Here is a 15,162-nt window from a genome sequence, read left to right as displayed (position 1 = left end):
CTAATTAAATTAAAGGAATGATAAATTATTGGAAATACTAATGGATGAAGAAGCAAATGGCCAGAGGTGCGGAACGATCCCACGTCTTCGCATTACGGGTTCGATGCTCTTACCATTTGAGCGACCGCGGCGCCATTTTTCCATCAACTTCCTGGTTTATTGATGTCTTACTACTAAAACTAACCCTGGGAGTATTAGCCAGCGCCACCACCCAAAAACCTTGGAGGCGGATGTGGAACATTCGTTTTACCGCAGGTGTCAGGAGTGCACGCGGTCTTATTGGGTGAAGGCAACTAGTCAATAAACCCACAGATGCTACCTGGAGACATCCATGTTGCCGGATTCCAGACCCTCGTTATGTAATGAACAAGACTGAACGAAGTTTTGTACCATCGGATGATAACGCTGGGTGGACGCCGGATTTTTCGCTTCACGTGGCATATAAGGCTTTCGACCTAATAAATGACCAGACAGACTTGCTGTAGCCGCATGTGTAAGAGACCAAACACTTAATAATAGTGGTACTACTTATTATGTTGCCATTTTCGAGAAAAAATGACCATGGCGTAATAGAACATCCGAAATGCAATGAACTTCAGAACAGCAAAGTCGCAACCACCAGAATTTGAACAAGGTGGACGAGACTTGAAGCCGCAGGTTGAGTGTGGCCGTAATTTTCGCAAGCCAGGGTAATTGGACAGCTCTATGTTACGTAATGAACCTAGTTACGCTTGCGACGACAGAAATGAAGTTTCGGCGTGACTCGATCTTTGCGGTTATTATCGATAGGACAAACTTACAAAAAAAGGCGTGTCACGAAACAGTGAATGATAGTGGTTGCCGACGGTTCTTCGTTATTCCAGTTTATATTGCATTTCATGTCCCTTCTCAAAAGTGCATTGTGCAATCTAATGCCACCTTCTCTAACAAAAGATGCAAAACTTTCGTGTGCGTGCATAGCGGGTATTTGTTTGCTTCCATAACTTGCATGTTGTGTAGCATAACCACTTTTTTGAATAATGCAGTAATTGCTGGGCGTGCATAGAATATGGCAAAATGAGCCGCAACGATTGAAGAAAGGGCACAAGGGATTTATAACCACGATTGTCGGCTGCGCTGTCTTTCAAAGTAAACAGAAAACAAAGTTCGTCTTTAAGAGCAGAATGCGATAGCATTCACAAAGCCCTGACTGCTTCTCACGCTTCCCGGCAGCTGCAGCTTATGCAACGATAATGTTTACCGAGAAACACTGGCGGCGAACCCTATGCACGAAGGCGAGCTTCTGGTAGAAGTGCGGCCTCTCGCGTGGGCCGATCTCGAAGGTAGCACACAGTAGCACCAAAAAAATTACATAGTTTTCAGGTTTGCGTTAGTGCTTCGCACATTTCATATTTCAGTCTGAGAAGATTCAACAAAAAGGCATGCCCTGTCGATGTTCCGTTTCATGATTTGTTTGTAGGCAGTCATTCTCAACATACCCTGAGATAAATTGCTCAAGAATATACAAGGTGTGAGCAAGATTAGAGTTAGAATGGTGCGGCTGTTTAACCCGCATATTAGCGGCGAGAAATTGTAATGGCGCCCTCTGGCGTGTGACGTCACGGCCAGGACGCCGCTGTCACCGGCTCACTCGGCTGCCGCACGCACTCGTTCCCTTCATGCATGCTTGGGGTACGGGTGGCTCGAGCCGTACTTATTGAAAGATATGTCGGCTTCTTTCTGCTGACATGCCTGAACCACAGTTTCTCCTTCAAGACCGCGTAACTCGAGAAAATTTGCGCCTTGTATATCACAAGCTATGTAGCGTTGAAAGGGTCTAGTTGTTTTGCAATAAATATATTCGCCTTGTCACAAGCTACCGGGATTCGAGCCCGTGTATTCGCAGCATTCTGCATTTGCGATTGATTCCATCGATGTTCGCTCCACCTTTCTCACAATAAATGAAATCATTCATTCAGTCGCTCTTAAACTGTTGCAGAAAATTGCACTCTTCATCTCCATAACCACCCTGTCTCTCACCTGGACTCTGCAATCGCAAAACAATGTTGCTGTGTTGCAAATGGCTGGTGCAAATGTACAGAATTTCGATAAAAATTTTTCATTGCCGTAAGACAGAGTTGTACACTTCATAGTTTCGTTTTCTGAAAGTTAGTGAGTTTGTCAATTTTTAATAGACAAATTTTGCCTAAATCGAAAATTCGAAACAAAATTGACTAAATTTAAAATTCTTCTGTTACATGCAACAAACTTCGTCAAATTTGGTGCAGTTGTTGCCGAGAAAACGAATTCTGTTTTTGCATGTGTTTAGATAGGAGAACCAGAGCTAAAGCCTCCTCTTGAAGGGCCCCTCACCAGGTCTGGCCATTTTCAGCTGACAAGGACAGATCATACATTGACCAATAACGATCGTGCCTGCAAAGTATTACATCTCAACGCGCCGCGGAAAGGTCTGAAATTTCAATGCGAACGCCGTTTCCCCTTCCCTCGCGGCGACAGCACTCCAAGCCGGACGGTGACGTTGTCGTGTCCCTGCGCCTACGTAATTGTGTCCGTAGTGTGGCGTCGCTCATGATGAGACGTGAATTATTCAAAGCAACATGTGTTATTTGTGTGATCTGTTGCTTGAATTGACGAATTCAAGTTTAGAGAAATAATAAAAACCACAAACGGAATGTTCGCGTGTTTTTTGTTTTACTTCGCACTGAAGCAAGTCAGATGTCCTTCCGCTTCGTTTGCTTGTTCCCACCGTAGTACAGTCGCGTGCGCAGGTAACAAAACTATGCCATTTTCTACCGTGTTCCAGCGCGTGAGCATACCCGGCGATCCACTTGTTCTGCCTCAGTATTCGTGTAGCACTGAATCATACCGCTAGTCATGTGTCATTGTGCACAACGCGCAAAATCATGCTCTGCACGAAACGAGACATCACAATGAGCCCCGAGAACGAACAACAGGGGCGCTGCGAGGGCCGCTCACGGGACGTCACGGCAAGGGCTCGCACCTGTCGTCTGCTACAGCTCGCGCATTGTCCGGGCGCTTTCACGGGGTTCACATTTGTTCGCACTCGTTCTCTCTGCTTGTATACTTATGATGGTCGTCTCAAATATATATTTTACGACGTCTTCCTTTGCGAACATTTCTTCAAAGAGCTGATTTCTTAGACAACAATGCAGCTCTCAAAGGCAACGCTACAGTGCCAGCCGAAGGGGCGCAAACCAGCCCATTGAGGGTTTTATGCGCGGATGGACAATCGAAAACATAGCACACAGGAATCCAGTTATGATACCATACCTGCTGCGATGCAACAAGTATGTCAAAAACGATGGCAATATATGACTTCTACAAGAGTTACGTTGATTTCAATCCGCTAAAACAGGTTTGCTCACGACGAGTAGTCCATGGTATAACATCGAATGTTTGCATTTCTCCACAGAAAGGCTCGGCAGTAACACGGGGATTTACCTAATACTGGAGTTTAGATTCTGCAAGCACCACTTTCTGCTTTAACTGCTTGTCAACATTAGGTGGTTCTTCACGTGTTTATTTCAAGCGGCGTAAATTTGAAGCAAAGTTAATGAAGGCTTTCGAAGCTATTTACAGAATACAAATAGGAATGTACCAATACATATTTCCTTTTCCGTGATACACGTTCAACTCACTTGAGAAATTTACTGGTGCTTGTTGCTTGAGGAATATACATGACGAATCTGTTTGGCGAACTTACACAGGCTGCTCGGCCCAATATTTTAGTGAAGTATGCCTGTTGGAACGCATGGCTGCAGCCAGAAAGAAGTCGAAGCGTCGATCATTATTAAAAATTATGGAGTTTTACGTGCCAAAACAACTTTCTGATTATGAGGCACGCCGTAGTGGGGGACTCCGGAAATTTCGACCACCTGGGGTTCTTTAACGTGCACCTAAATCTAACTACACGGGTGCTTTCGCATTTCGCCCCCATCGAAATGTGGCTGCCGTGGCCGGGATTCGATCCCGCGACCTCGTGCGCAGCAGCCCGACACCATAACCACTGAGCAACCACGGCGGGTGATCATTAGTAGTATGACACACAGTTAAAATATCGAAATCCCCTCCCAACCCCCCCCCCCTCCCCGGTGGAGGGTCAGAAATCAAGTGAAAGTATATGCAAGGCTTGTGGTGCTATCGTTATGAATGTTTGCGATCGGATTGGAGCAAACTTTATTGAGCCTGCAGTTGGGCAAGGTTCTCTTTTATGTACCTACGAAGCGAATAGTTATCCGTTTGTATAAATAAAGAACGCTGGATCGAGACATGGTGAGACAGAAGGTGCTTGAATTTTCCTTTTATAGGCAATCTAAGCGGCGCTGTAGTAGCTCGAGAATACTTTAGTCATTCCAGCTTGCGCTGTAAAAAATGCTTTATGGTATCAATTCGAAGTTGTAGTGAACGGAAGGGTTTCGCGATGATAGCGTGCCTTGCCATACCGAAAGTCGATTGCTACCGTTACGTGCTCACGGGTGTGTCATATTGTCGATAAAGGCTACTGAGGGCCACTATGAAACATTTCATCACTTTAAATTGATTGGCTCTCGATCTTAACAACGAAACTTTTCTCTCAAGTAATTTCTACTATGGTGTTTGTGAATTAACCATGTAAATACTCTACATGACGCGCCGTCGTGTTAGCAGCCATGAGCACTTCGTTTCTTGGAGGCATGTTGCAGAGGGGGATGAAAGTAGCAGCAAACATTTTCATAAGAAATACGCGCGTATTTTCTTACGCATCAATGAATGGCCCTAATTTAATAGAACAACACAGCAGAGTAATAAGAATCATGATGACAGCTTCGCTGGGCAGTGTCTTTCTAACATCGGATAACATGCTGACGCCAATTACCAATATTTTTCTTTCATACAAAATGCAATGTCTCTCATAGCTAAATACTAAGGGAATGTTAAGTGTTTAGCGAGGCATTATACACAAGTTCGCGTGTTGAATTTGCAGGCATTCTTTTTACGCAAAATATACGCATAGACACGGCGCATATGTCCATTGCGAAACAAGTAGACCCCTTTAACGCTACATACCTTGCGATATCCAAGCCGCAGAGTTTCTCGACTCACGCGCTTTTCAAGAAGAAACTGTGGTTAAGGCATGGCAGCTTGAAGAAGCCGACGTATCCTTCAAAACGTACGGCTCGAGCCACCCATACCCCAAGTATACACGAAGGGAACGAGCGTGCGCGGCAGGCGAACGAGCCGTAGCGAGCGGCGTCCTGGCCGTGACGTCACTCGCGAGAGGGTGCCACTTCTAATTTTCGCCGCTAATAGCTCGCTTGCCACGCCATCAGCAGACGTGCGCAGCACAGCGAAAAATAAAAGCGAGGAAGTTGAGGCCCATGACGTATTCGTCACGCGATTCTCTAGGTCCGGTATGGGAGAACGCAGGGAAGGAATTTAACTTGTGGAGTCTCGACGCGGCGAGTGGAGAGAGTGTCTCGCTATGCAGTGGATCTCGACTTCTGAAATCATGGTTTCGCGGCATTGAATTATTTCTATCTCGACTATTAATGAGCCGATTTGAATTTTTGTTGTGGCAGAACACTCCCTGGAGGACACGTAACAACTTCCAGCGTATAGCCAAAATTTGCTATGGGGCCTGGTGAGGGCCACTTTAAGGGCTATTTTACCCACTATCGTGTCCGCGTGTAGAATACAATCGCACAGATAGTGCAATACCGGGACGACGCGCGGCGGAAGTGGTGCAGGCGTCGAGAACTCGTCATACGTGGGCCGATCCCGAAGACAGTGAAATGCCGGGCTGACTCGCGACGGAGGTGCAGTTCATCATTAAGGGGCCCACATACACAGCTTCACTGGGCATACTTTTTCACAAAGTGGGAGGGAGCTGCGTTTTCCTTTTTTTTTGCATTGATTTCTCTTTTAGAAAACGATGATGCTATAAATGCAGTGCCATTCTTTCTTGTTTAGTAGATGTAAAAATGGTTTTAAGTAAACTCTATATCCCATTCATCCGGAAGAGTAGGTGTAAGCGGGGAAATTCTCGCTAACTCGCTCACACACACACAGACAGACACACACACACACACACACACACACACACACACACGCGCGCGCGCGCGCGCACGCACACACACACACGCGCGCACGTTTGTATGCACTCATACAAACGCTAACACACAAAGGTACTACAAATGCTCGCCCGCATTCAAATTTACACGCGCCTACGCATTTATACGCGCACAAATATGTACGCACGCATGCACACGGAACTGCACGCACACGCATTCACGCACTCGTGCGCACGCATATTCAAATACTGAAGCACAAACACTTGCGCACACGTAAATGCAAGTACACACGCACGGACGCTCAAGGTGTGCCACCCATATACACTCCCTCTCCTTCCTTGTTGCCTCACAAAAACATGCGCGTGCAAACAGATGGAGTGACACTCGCACTGCAATTACCTTTCAAAACTCCAGCTGTAATAAATCACCCTACGATTTCAATTCCGAGCTTGTTCAAGTAAATGGGCCCTCTGTTGAGAGACTGCAAGACCATTTCCTCCTGTCGTGTGACATAACCGCCCATCCCAGATCAAAACGTTGCTTTAAAGCCCTACCAATGTTACGACTAAGTGCCATATAGGTATATGATGTTGCAACAGACTACTCTCTTGACGCAGACAGTTGAAACTTTTTTTATACTCGGCTATTGTATAGAAATAAAATTGTTTATTAGTTTGCCCATTCAGTTACGCATGTGCATTGCCGTGTAGTTCCACAGGATGGTGAGGGTGTAACGTCTAGGATTACTGAGTATGTCCCGGCATGAGAGTGTTCTTTTTTTGCATAACACGGAGACATGCGCATCTTTGTTATGTTGTCCAACGAATAAAATTTGATAATAAAAGCGGTGACTTAACGAATAAGCAACCCACTGATACACTCTTAAAAAAGTTTAGACCATTTGGGATGTATATCTGCCACACAACGATAATCGTCATCTGCCTTGCTTGCGTTTCTTTTCTTAAAAACGGTGCGCTCACTACTGTACGGTCGGCAATCCTATGCCTTGACGATAACGCGCATGCCGTTCTTCACTGGGAGGTACCGGGCATGCAGCGTTAAAGAAAGGAAATGCCACAAGACAGATGACGTTTATTGTTGTGCGGCAAGATACCACTCATAAGGCGTAAACTTTTCTTAGCGTGTCAATAGCAAATACAATTTGAAGAGCCCTCCTAAAAAAACGAAATATGAAACCAAATCATTAGTTTTCTGTTTCAGCCGTGTGGTGGGAGACTGTCGGACTCAGACCTACGTGACGTTAAAAAAAAGGTGTAACGCAGCACGGCATTGAATCGTTGCCAGCATGACGCGGAACGATAGGCGCGAGTTATTAAAGGACACGGCCACGGCTTCCAATGTCTCCAAAACTGATACGCACGGATTTTTATAGATACCACGTAAACTTGCACGACTGTTTCAAAAATCGCGTTTTGGAACTGTGTTATGCCATGTGTAAAGAGTCCAGATAGGCATCAATCGAAAGCTATGTCTCCGGACTACATACGATGCAGCGGCTATACCGATACACGTCGTAGTGTAATCACAACTGCGTTTTTTGTCTTGAAAATCGAGTACAATTTTTCTTCGTTTCCATAGGCTTCCATTACTGAATCTTTAACCATTCCGGGAACACGATTCCTGCTTACCACAGCGGGATCACTGCATTTGGCACGTGTGGATTGCTTTCCAGAACATGTCGCTCACCTTCCCTTTTCAATAATCGACTTGCGGCTTTTGTTACTCGCGAAAAACCAGCTTGTTCATTTGAAAACGCGCTAGCTTCGTGCCGGGACCACTTGGGGCGCGAATTGGTACGTGTCCAGAAATGCTGGCTACAAACGCGTTAGAAGACAGAATGCCGTCTTGGGCCTCGTGTCAAGCATATCCAAGCCAACATTATATTAGCAACCAGGCTGTCATTTCTGTGCAAGGAGGTTATACGCTTAAATTTCTGGAGTGCCAGTGCCAGTCACCGCCTATGGAAGCGCGTGAAGCCGCCGGCGGCCATATTGCTAGAGGAAAATAAGCGCGGCTACCGAACATGACCGCGGTATACGCACGGTGCTCCCTGCGCATGCGGTTCTGTGATAAAAAAAATAAAATTAAGCACCTTTAAGAAGTATATCAGTCCGCCGTTGTGTGTCGCGGTTGTCGAAAAAAAAGTGTCATGTTGGCGGTAGCCTTGTTTTCTTTGTATAATAGGTTGCTAGAACTGAAAAACAGTCATATTTTCTCTTTTCATCATTCAGGAAATTGCCGCGTGAATACGCTCCACGCACGCGCTCCATGCACATGCGCTCCAACGAGAGTAGCCTGCCAAAGTTAAGCTAATGTGTCAGTTAACGGCTCAAGCAATCTTCACTTTTTTTTTCGTTTATGCACCTCTTCTGCCTGCATCTGCAACAAAAACGAGAATTGGAAAGGCAGATAAACCGAAAGTGGTTGGGGTAGGTGGCACCGTAATGGCTAGCGTGTCCAGCTCCCAAATGCAGAATGCTACGAATACATGGGCTCGAATCCCGGTGGTTTGTTTGTGGAAACAGCTTTCTGTACTCTCTGGTGATGGCGAAGCTCAGATGAGGCGGCCATCGGACGACAGCGGTAGCCGTCAGCGTAACAGAATAAGCGGGCATGCAAGGTCACGCCTAAAGCCTAAAGTATTTTCAGAGCAAATACCATATTACAGTATTATTTGTTATGAAATCATAAATGCATTTAACAGGAAAGGCAAAGTGAGGTGCAGGCTGGCAACTGCCACCGGAAGGGGCACAACGCCTGCATAATCTTCAGAAGGGAGATGACAGCAACACAGAAATGGCAGATAGGAAAGAAAGAGCAACAGGATAAATCTAAAAGAATAAAGTTGAACACACAGTACATAACACACGCAGTAGGGCCAGTCACTGAAAGTCACAGAACTACAGAATGATAAATAGAAGAAATAGTATCGACGCTACAATCGCGACAACAAGTTAGTTAACTTTAGAAGAAATAACTAAAGTGCGATGAGCCTGATCACGACGAGACCCACAACCACTAGGGTACAGACATTCATCGAGTGTCGTACATCGTAGGCCAAGGAGAGGATAGTCTCTCACTAGCGACATGCGTTGCGCACTGAAAGCACGACACTCCAATATCAGGTGCTGAACTGTCTCGCAGCAGCCGCAAGACGTACACGATGGACTGGCCACACGTCCTTGTCTGTATAAACGTTCGCGCCCATTCACGCATCCAACCCTCAGCTTCAGTAGTTGCGCTCTAGCACGACGACGCAAGCCTCGACCGCGACCACGGGACGGGAACGTTCCATTTGCGACGTGCTGGTCTGGATGCTGCTTGAGTAGGTGCCGAAGAATCAGCATACGACGCCATCAAGCCTGCACCAAATTTAAGGGCAGACACAGCTGTTATGAGCGTAAGATATAGCCAGTTGACCATATTCTTGATTTCTGGCGATGCCTACGTGTGAAGGTATCCATTGACGTATCCATTGGTATCCAACGGGAGCGAAATGCAAAAACGGTCGTGCACTTCGATTTCTGAGCACGTTATACAATAATAATAATAATAATAATCTTTATTACATCCAGTCATGTCACGGTTACAGATCCAGCCCGCATAAGCAACATTGCTTGTGTGCGAGGCTGGGCAGTCAGCTGGTAGTACTGATATGTGTACAAATAAATTAATAAAAAGAATATAGGAAAAAATGATATTGCAAAAGTGAACAAAAGATATTATTTGAACAAAAGATATTATTGCATCAACAGGGAAAAGAAATATAACGTTGACAAAAAAATATACACATTGGCATTAGAGATGAGTTCGCAATCAGGTTCGCATGCTTCAAATCCCGAAGAAAACTTCACAGAATGTGGGCAATACTTATCACCCATGACCTTAAATGTGATTTTATTTGTTTAGATGTTCCGCGATATCATTCTCATTCAATTTATTGAAATTAGCCGGCACGTAGAAAGCACGAGTTCTCTTGCCGTAGTTTGTGCACACGAGGTACCACATATTTCTCTGTCTGACGTAAGCTGCGAGATTTCACGTTCAAGTTATTGAATTTAGTAGAAAAGTAACTTTTACACATGGCGTCGAACAAAACTTGTTGCTCGACAAACAACATGCCTGACTGGTACATGCTGAGCAAGAGATCTTCCCCGTGACCAAGTGTGCCATACAAGAGGCTATAGGCAATTTTTTTTAGGATGCGGTTAATTATCTTAAGTCTACTAGAGGAAGCAAAGCCATGAATTGTTATTTCGTACTTTATGATTGATTTATGATTGGATCAGGGAACAAACGCGAGTTAATGACATCTTAGTTGAAATCAAGAAAAAGAAATGGGCATGGGCAGGACATGTAATGAGGAGGGAAGACAACCGATGGTCATTAAGGGTTACGGACTGGATCCCAAGGGAAGGGAAGCGTAGCAGGGGGCGGCAGAAAGTTAGGTGGGCGGATGAGATTAAGAAGTTTGCAGGGACGGCGTGGCCCCAATTAGTACATGACCGAGGTTGTTGGAGAAATATGGGAGAGGCCTTTGCCCTGCAGTGGGCGTAACCAGGCTGATGATGATGATGATGATGATGATGACTTTATGATCGATTCCCCAAGTGCCTTGTAAACCATTTTACGAATATTTACTTCACAGAAAGATTTTAGGGCATACAAATGAGCGCACACAGCACGTAAGCGCCTTGCGAGCTCTTGAATGTGGACATTCCATGACAATGTGTCGTCGAAGTGTAGTCCCAGGTATTTTGTGCTATTTACCAGAGCTACAGGAGGACATGAGCATGCAAGGCAGTCACTGGTGTGAAGATAAACATGGGAAATATCCGCGACTGCTTTATATGGGCTGTGAAAACATATCATATTAGTCTTTGATTTATTAATGAACATTTTGTTATTAATGAACCAACCAAGTACTTTACAGACATCATACTGTAACACTCTAGCGACTTCATTTGAAAATTTGTTTGATACAACCAAAGCCGCGTCATCAGCGTATAAATAAATTTTTGATTTTAGTGGTAAGCACGCAAGATCATTCATGTAAATGTTAAACAAAAGCGGTCCCAATACGGACCCTTGCGGTACCCCTGATTTAACACGCAACAAAGAACTATAGGACTCCACCACACGGACACACTGTTGTCTGCCTGTTAAATAATTTTTAAAAAATGAGTAATACGGGCCTCTGAAACCACACCTGCTTAGTTTTGATAGTAACTGTTCATGATCTAATGTGTCAAATGCTCGTTGTAAATCAACGAAAAGAGTCAAAACAACATTGTTTTTATCGATTTCGTTACAGATATAGTCATTAAAATCTTCCAAAAGACCCACAATACTCTGTCCCGAGCGAAAGCCAAACTGCGCTGGGTTGATAAGGCTAAACATTTCACAGAATGAGGCCATATTATTATAGAGTACTTTTTCCAGTATGCTTGCCAAAGACGAAAGAATTGAAATTGGTCGGTAATTCTCATAAAGTTTTCGAGATCCTTTCTTATAAAGAGGTCTCACAATGATAACTTTCATGTTTTCATGTATCTGACCAGTTTTTAATGTTTCATTTAGGATGTAAAGTAGTGTCGATTTGAGCACATCGAAGTTCGCAGCTATATCTGTTATCCTAATTTTATCAAACCTGGAGATTTTGTTAAACTCATGGATCGTATAATATCCCATAGTTCTGCTTCATGAACAGTAGGCAGAAAAGCAGAATGAATGTTAGAGAACGTGACATTGTTTTGCATATTTGCCGGTATGCACCTATTTGTAATGTTGTTTACTGATTCGATAAAGTGTTTGTTAAAATTATTCGCTATCTGAACAGCAGGTGACTCGAGAAAGGCGTCCGCAAGAGTATTATCAATACTCTTTTTTGCAGGTCTCCATATTAGAGTGTTAACCAAGTTCCGTGTTTTACCGGTGTTACGACTGCAAGCTGCAAACTTGCCTGAGTGGTAGCGCTTCTTAGCTAGTCTTATTTTAGCGTTTACTTTGTTTCTCATCTGCCTAATTTCTTCTCTTGCAAGAGCGTCCCCGGGTTTATCTTGGCATTTTCTGAGGAGGTTGCTTTTAACGCTGCAAAGCTCCATTATTTCGTTATCAATCCACGGGCTATCCTTATTTCTTCTTTTAAGCTTTATTTTCTTTTCTGAGCAAAGGTAAATTTCTCTAAAGGCCTCTACAAACAGTTCATAAGCATTTAGGCCGCTGTGCCGCGTTAAAGAATCCCAGTTGAATGTTCTCACACGTTTATCTACTTCATTAGAATTCAAAACATATTTCTCTACAGTCTTTGTTTCAGTCAGAGCAGCAGCATCTCCTGAAACTGCTATAGCGATAAAGTAGTGGTCCGCTACTTTTTCCTTAATAACACAGCCAAATGAATTATATTTGCACATTTTTGTGCTGATGTGGTCTATACACGACCTTGTTAAACGATGACCGAGAATTTCCTCTCGTGTATAACTCTGAATTTTGTTTTCAAGTCCGTAGCTTGCCAAAAGTGCTAAGTAATCAGATGTTGCTGGCTTATTTGCTGTAAAAATGTCTATATTAAAATCACCGGCCAAAATAATGCTGCTTCTGTCCGCGTACTTTTTGAGAAAGCTTGCCAAATCGTCTAAAAATGTATTTAGGTTAGTGCTCGGTGGCCTATAAACAGCACATACTGTAAATTCCACATCTGCTTTAGTCATTAGTACAGTAACTACTTCAGCATCTTGAAAATCAAAGGACACTCGTTCACAGTGCCAATCACTTTTTACATAGACCGCTATGCCACCACCTCTTTTGTTATCCCTGCACAGAAAGAAAGACTGAAAACCACGCAGTGCAAAGTGAGCGCATTCGTCTTTTGATATATTGATTTCGGTTAAAATTAAAACATGTAATGATGGCAGTGCTTTAGCTAGATGAATATTTAACATGTCCCAGTGTTTGCGCAGGCTTCTCACATTCACATGGATTAGCTCAAGCAATCAGCTGCTAGAAAGCTCTGACGCCCACTCGTCTTTCATTGATAGCCATTGTTCACTTGAGTGTACTTGGTCAATCATTTTAGATTATTTTATGTAAGCCTTGTTCATTGTCAATGCGTAACACTGACGTTCCTTCGCGTTTTTCTTACAAGTATTCTGCCATTGCGCACCCAGACGAAGCAATATTGTTTATCTTTCGCCAGATGTTTTGTCATCCATAGCAGTTTCTTCATTCGAGAAGTTAGGTTATCGTTCAAGTATATCTTTTCACCATTCAGTCTGTCCCGCTTTTCAATCCAATGCTCTTTTGTTTCACTCCTTGAAAATCGCACCAGAATAGGCGGGACGGAGTTAGCTTTACCTTTGATTCTGTGCACGGCTTCAATGTCCTCGTGACTGGGCCTAGGAAGTTCGAGTTTGGTTGCAATAGATTCCACCACCTTTCGTAGGTCCTCGTTATCACTCGCTTTGCCACCATGGATTTCTAAATTGCTTTTTCGTGAGTACCGTTCAAGATCATCTACTGCTTGCTCCATATTCGACAGCCTGTCAGATTTGGCCAAAAGCTCGGTTTCCAGTTGAGTTACATTTTTGTTTGTTTCCTTAAGTTCCTTTCTATGCTCCTCCAACTTTTGCAGCATTGTGTCATAATTAGATGAAAGCAATCTCAATGATGTCTCAATACCCTGCATTGCCATCCTCTGCGCCAGCATTTCTTGGTTGGAAGCCTCGAGCTTGTCCAACTGCACTTCTTGCGGCCTTTCAAAAAAATCTAGTCGACTCAGTACGACATCAAGTTTGGCCAGTACATGCGTTAGTGACAGCTCGGCCGACACATCGGTTGCTCTATGCTTCTGGGTTACTCCGTCACCGTTTCCAGTTGGCAACCGCGATGCACGATTTACACAAGTCAGACACCCACTCTTGTTTTTCCTTAGTGGAAAAGTTTTTCAAGTTCGTTTTCGGAACCCCCGAGCACTCTCCTACATTATACTTATTGTCGCACTCGGCACATGTGAGGCTCTGCAAAACATCAGCAATCGATTTCATGCACGCAAGGCGATCAAACTCAGCCATCATGGAAACACTGGTGCAGTCCAGCGGAGAAGTATGCAACAATGAAATAAGCAATAATACCTAATTAGGCATTCTCACCTATAAAGCAAAGAAGCGGTCAGCCTCCACTCTGCAAGTACTCCGCCGGACTGCAACCGATGCCCAGTAGGCAGCGCGTTTATACCCTGCTGGTTCCAACATCCAGCGACAGGTGGACACTTTCCCCAGATAACGTAGAGCAAATCACGGCCATATCTTGCTTCTGAAGACGCTTTGCCTGCGGTGCCTTGTGATGACACGTGCTCAGTCTCTTCTTTTCCCTTTCGGCCGGGAAAGCTTGCTTTGGACGATCCCTGCTGCTTTCTTCAACGTCGGCGTTTCCTATAAAGCAAAGAAGCGGTCAGTCTCCACTCTGCAAGTACTCCGCCGGACTGCAACCGATGCCCAGTAGGCAGCGCGTTTATACCCTTCAGGTTCCGACATCCAGCGACAGGTGGACACTTTCCCCAGATAACGTAGTTGAAATCATGGCCATATCTTGCTTCTGAAGATGCTTTGCCTGCGGTGCCTTGTGATTACACGTGCTCAGTCTTTTCTTTTCCTTTTCGGCCGGGAAAGCTTGGTTTGGACGATCCTTGCTGCTTTCTTCAACGTTGGCGTTTCCTATAAAGCAAAGAAGCGGTCAGTCTCCACTCTGCAAGTACTCCGCCGGGGTACTAAGGGTAATCCGAGTGTGCCACTATGGCGTGCCTCATAGTCTGATAGTGTTTTGACACGTAGAGCATCATAATTCTGCCAACACGTCTGCCTCGATGCGATGTGCCATGTGAAGCAATGACAATGCTCAACCATCTCACAGATTACAAAGGATGGAGCACAACAACACCTCAAGCAAAGACGGCTCTCTGTATGTCGTGTACTTGGCAAACAAAGAGCAGTAGTGCACAAAAGGTTACAGTTGCCACCTACTCACTATTCTCGTATTGCACTATACGCTGAATAAATCATACATATGCTGTCTG

The 15,162-nt window shown here is 44.5% G+C and overlaps 1 protein-coding gene across 1 annotated transcript in view; it reads right to left on the bottom strand.

Moving 5' to 3' along the window:
* Positions 1–14,612, bottom strand: part of LOC135909520 (uncharacterized) — a 78,868-nt gene extending 64,256 nt beyond the window's left edge. The window contains exon 1 of the mRNA XM_065441501.1: positions 14,240–14,612. The gene's annotated coding sequence lies outside the window, so the exon portion shown is untranslated. The remainder of the gene's footprint in view (positions 1–14,239) is intronic.
* Positions 14,613–15,162: the final 550 nt, after the last annotated feature.

Source organism: Dermacentor albipictus, chromosome 5 (assembly GCF_038994185.2).
Source record: "Dermacentor albipictus isolate Rhodes 1998 colony chromosome 5, USDA_Dalb.pri_finalv2, whole genome shotgun sequence".
Taxonomy (NCBI): Eukaryota; Metazoa; Arthropoda; class Arachnida; order Ixodida; family Ixodidae; genus Dermacentor; species Dermacentor albipictus.
This window is presented reverse-complemented; position numbering and strand designations above follow the sequence as displayed.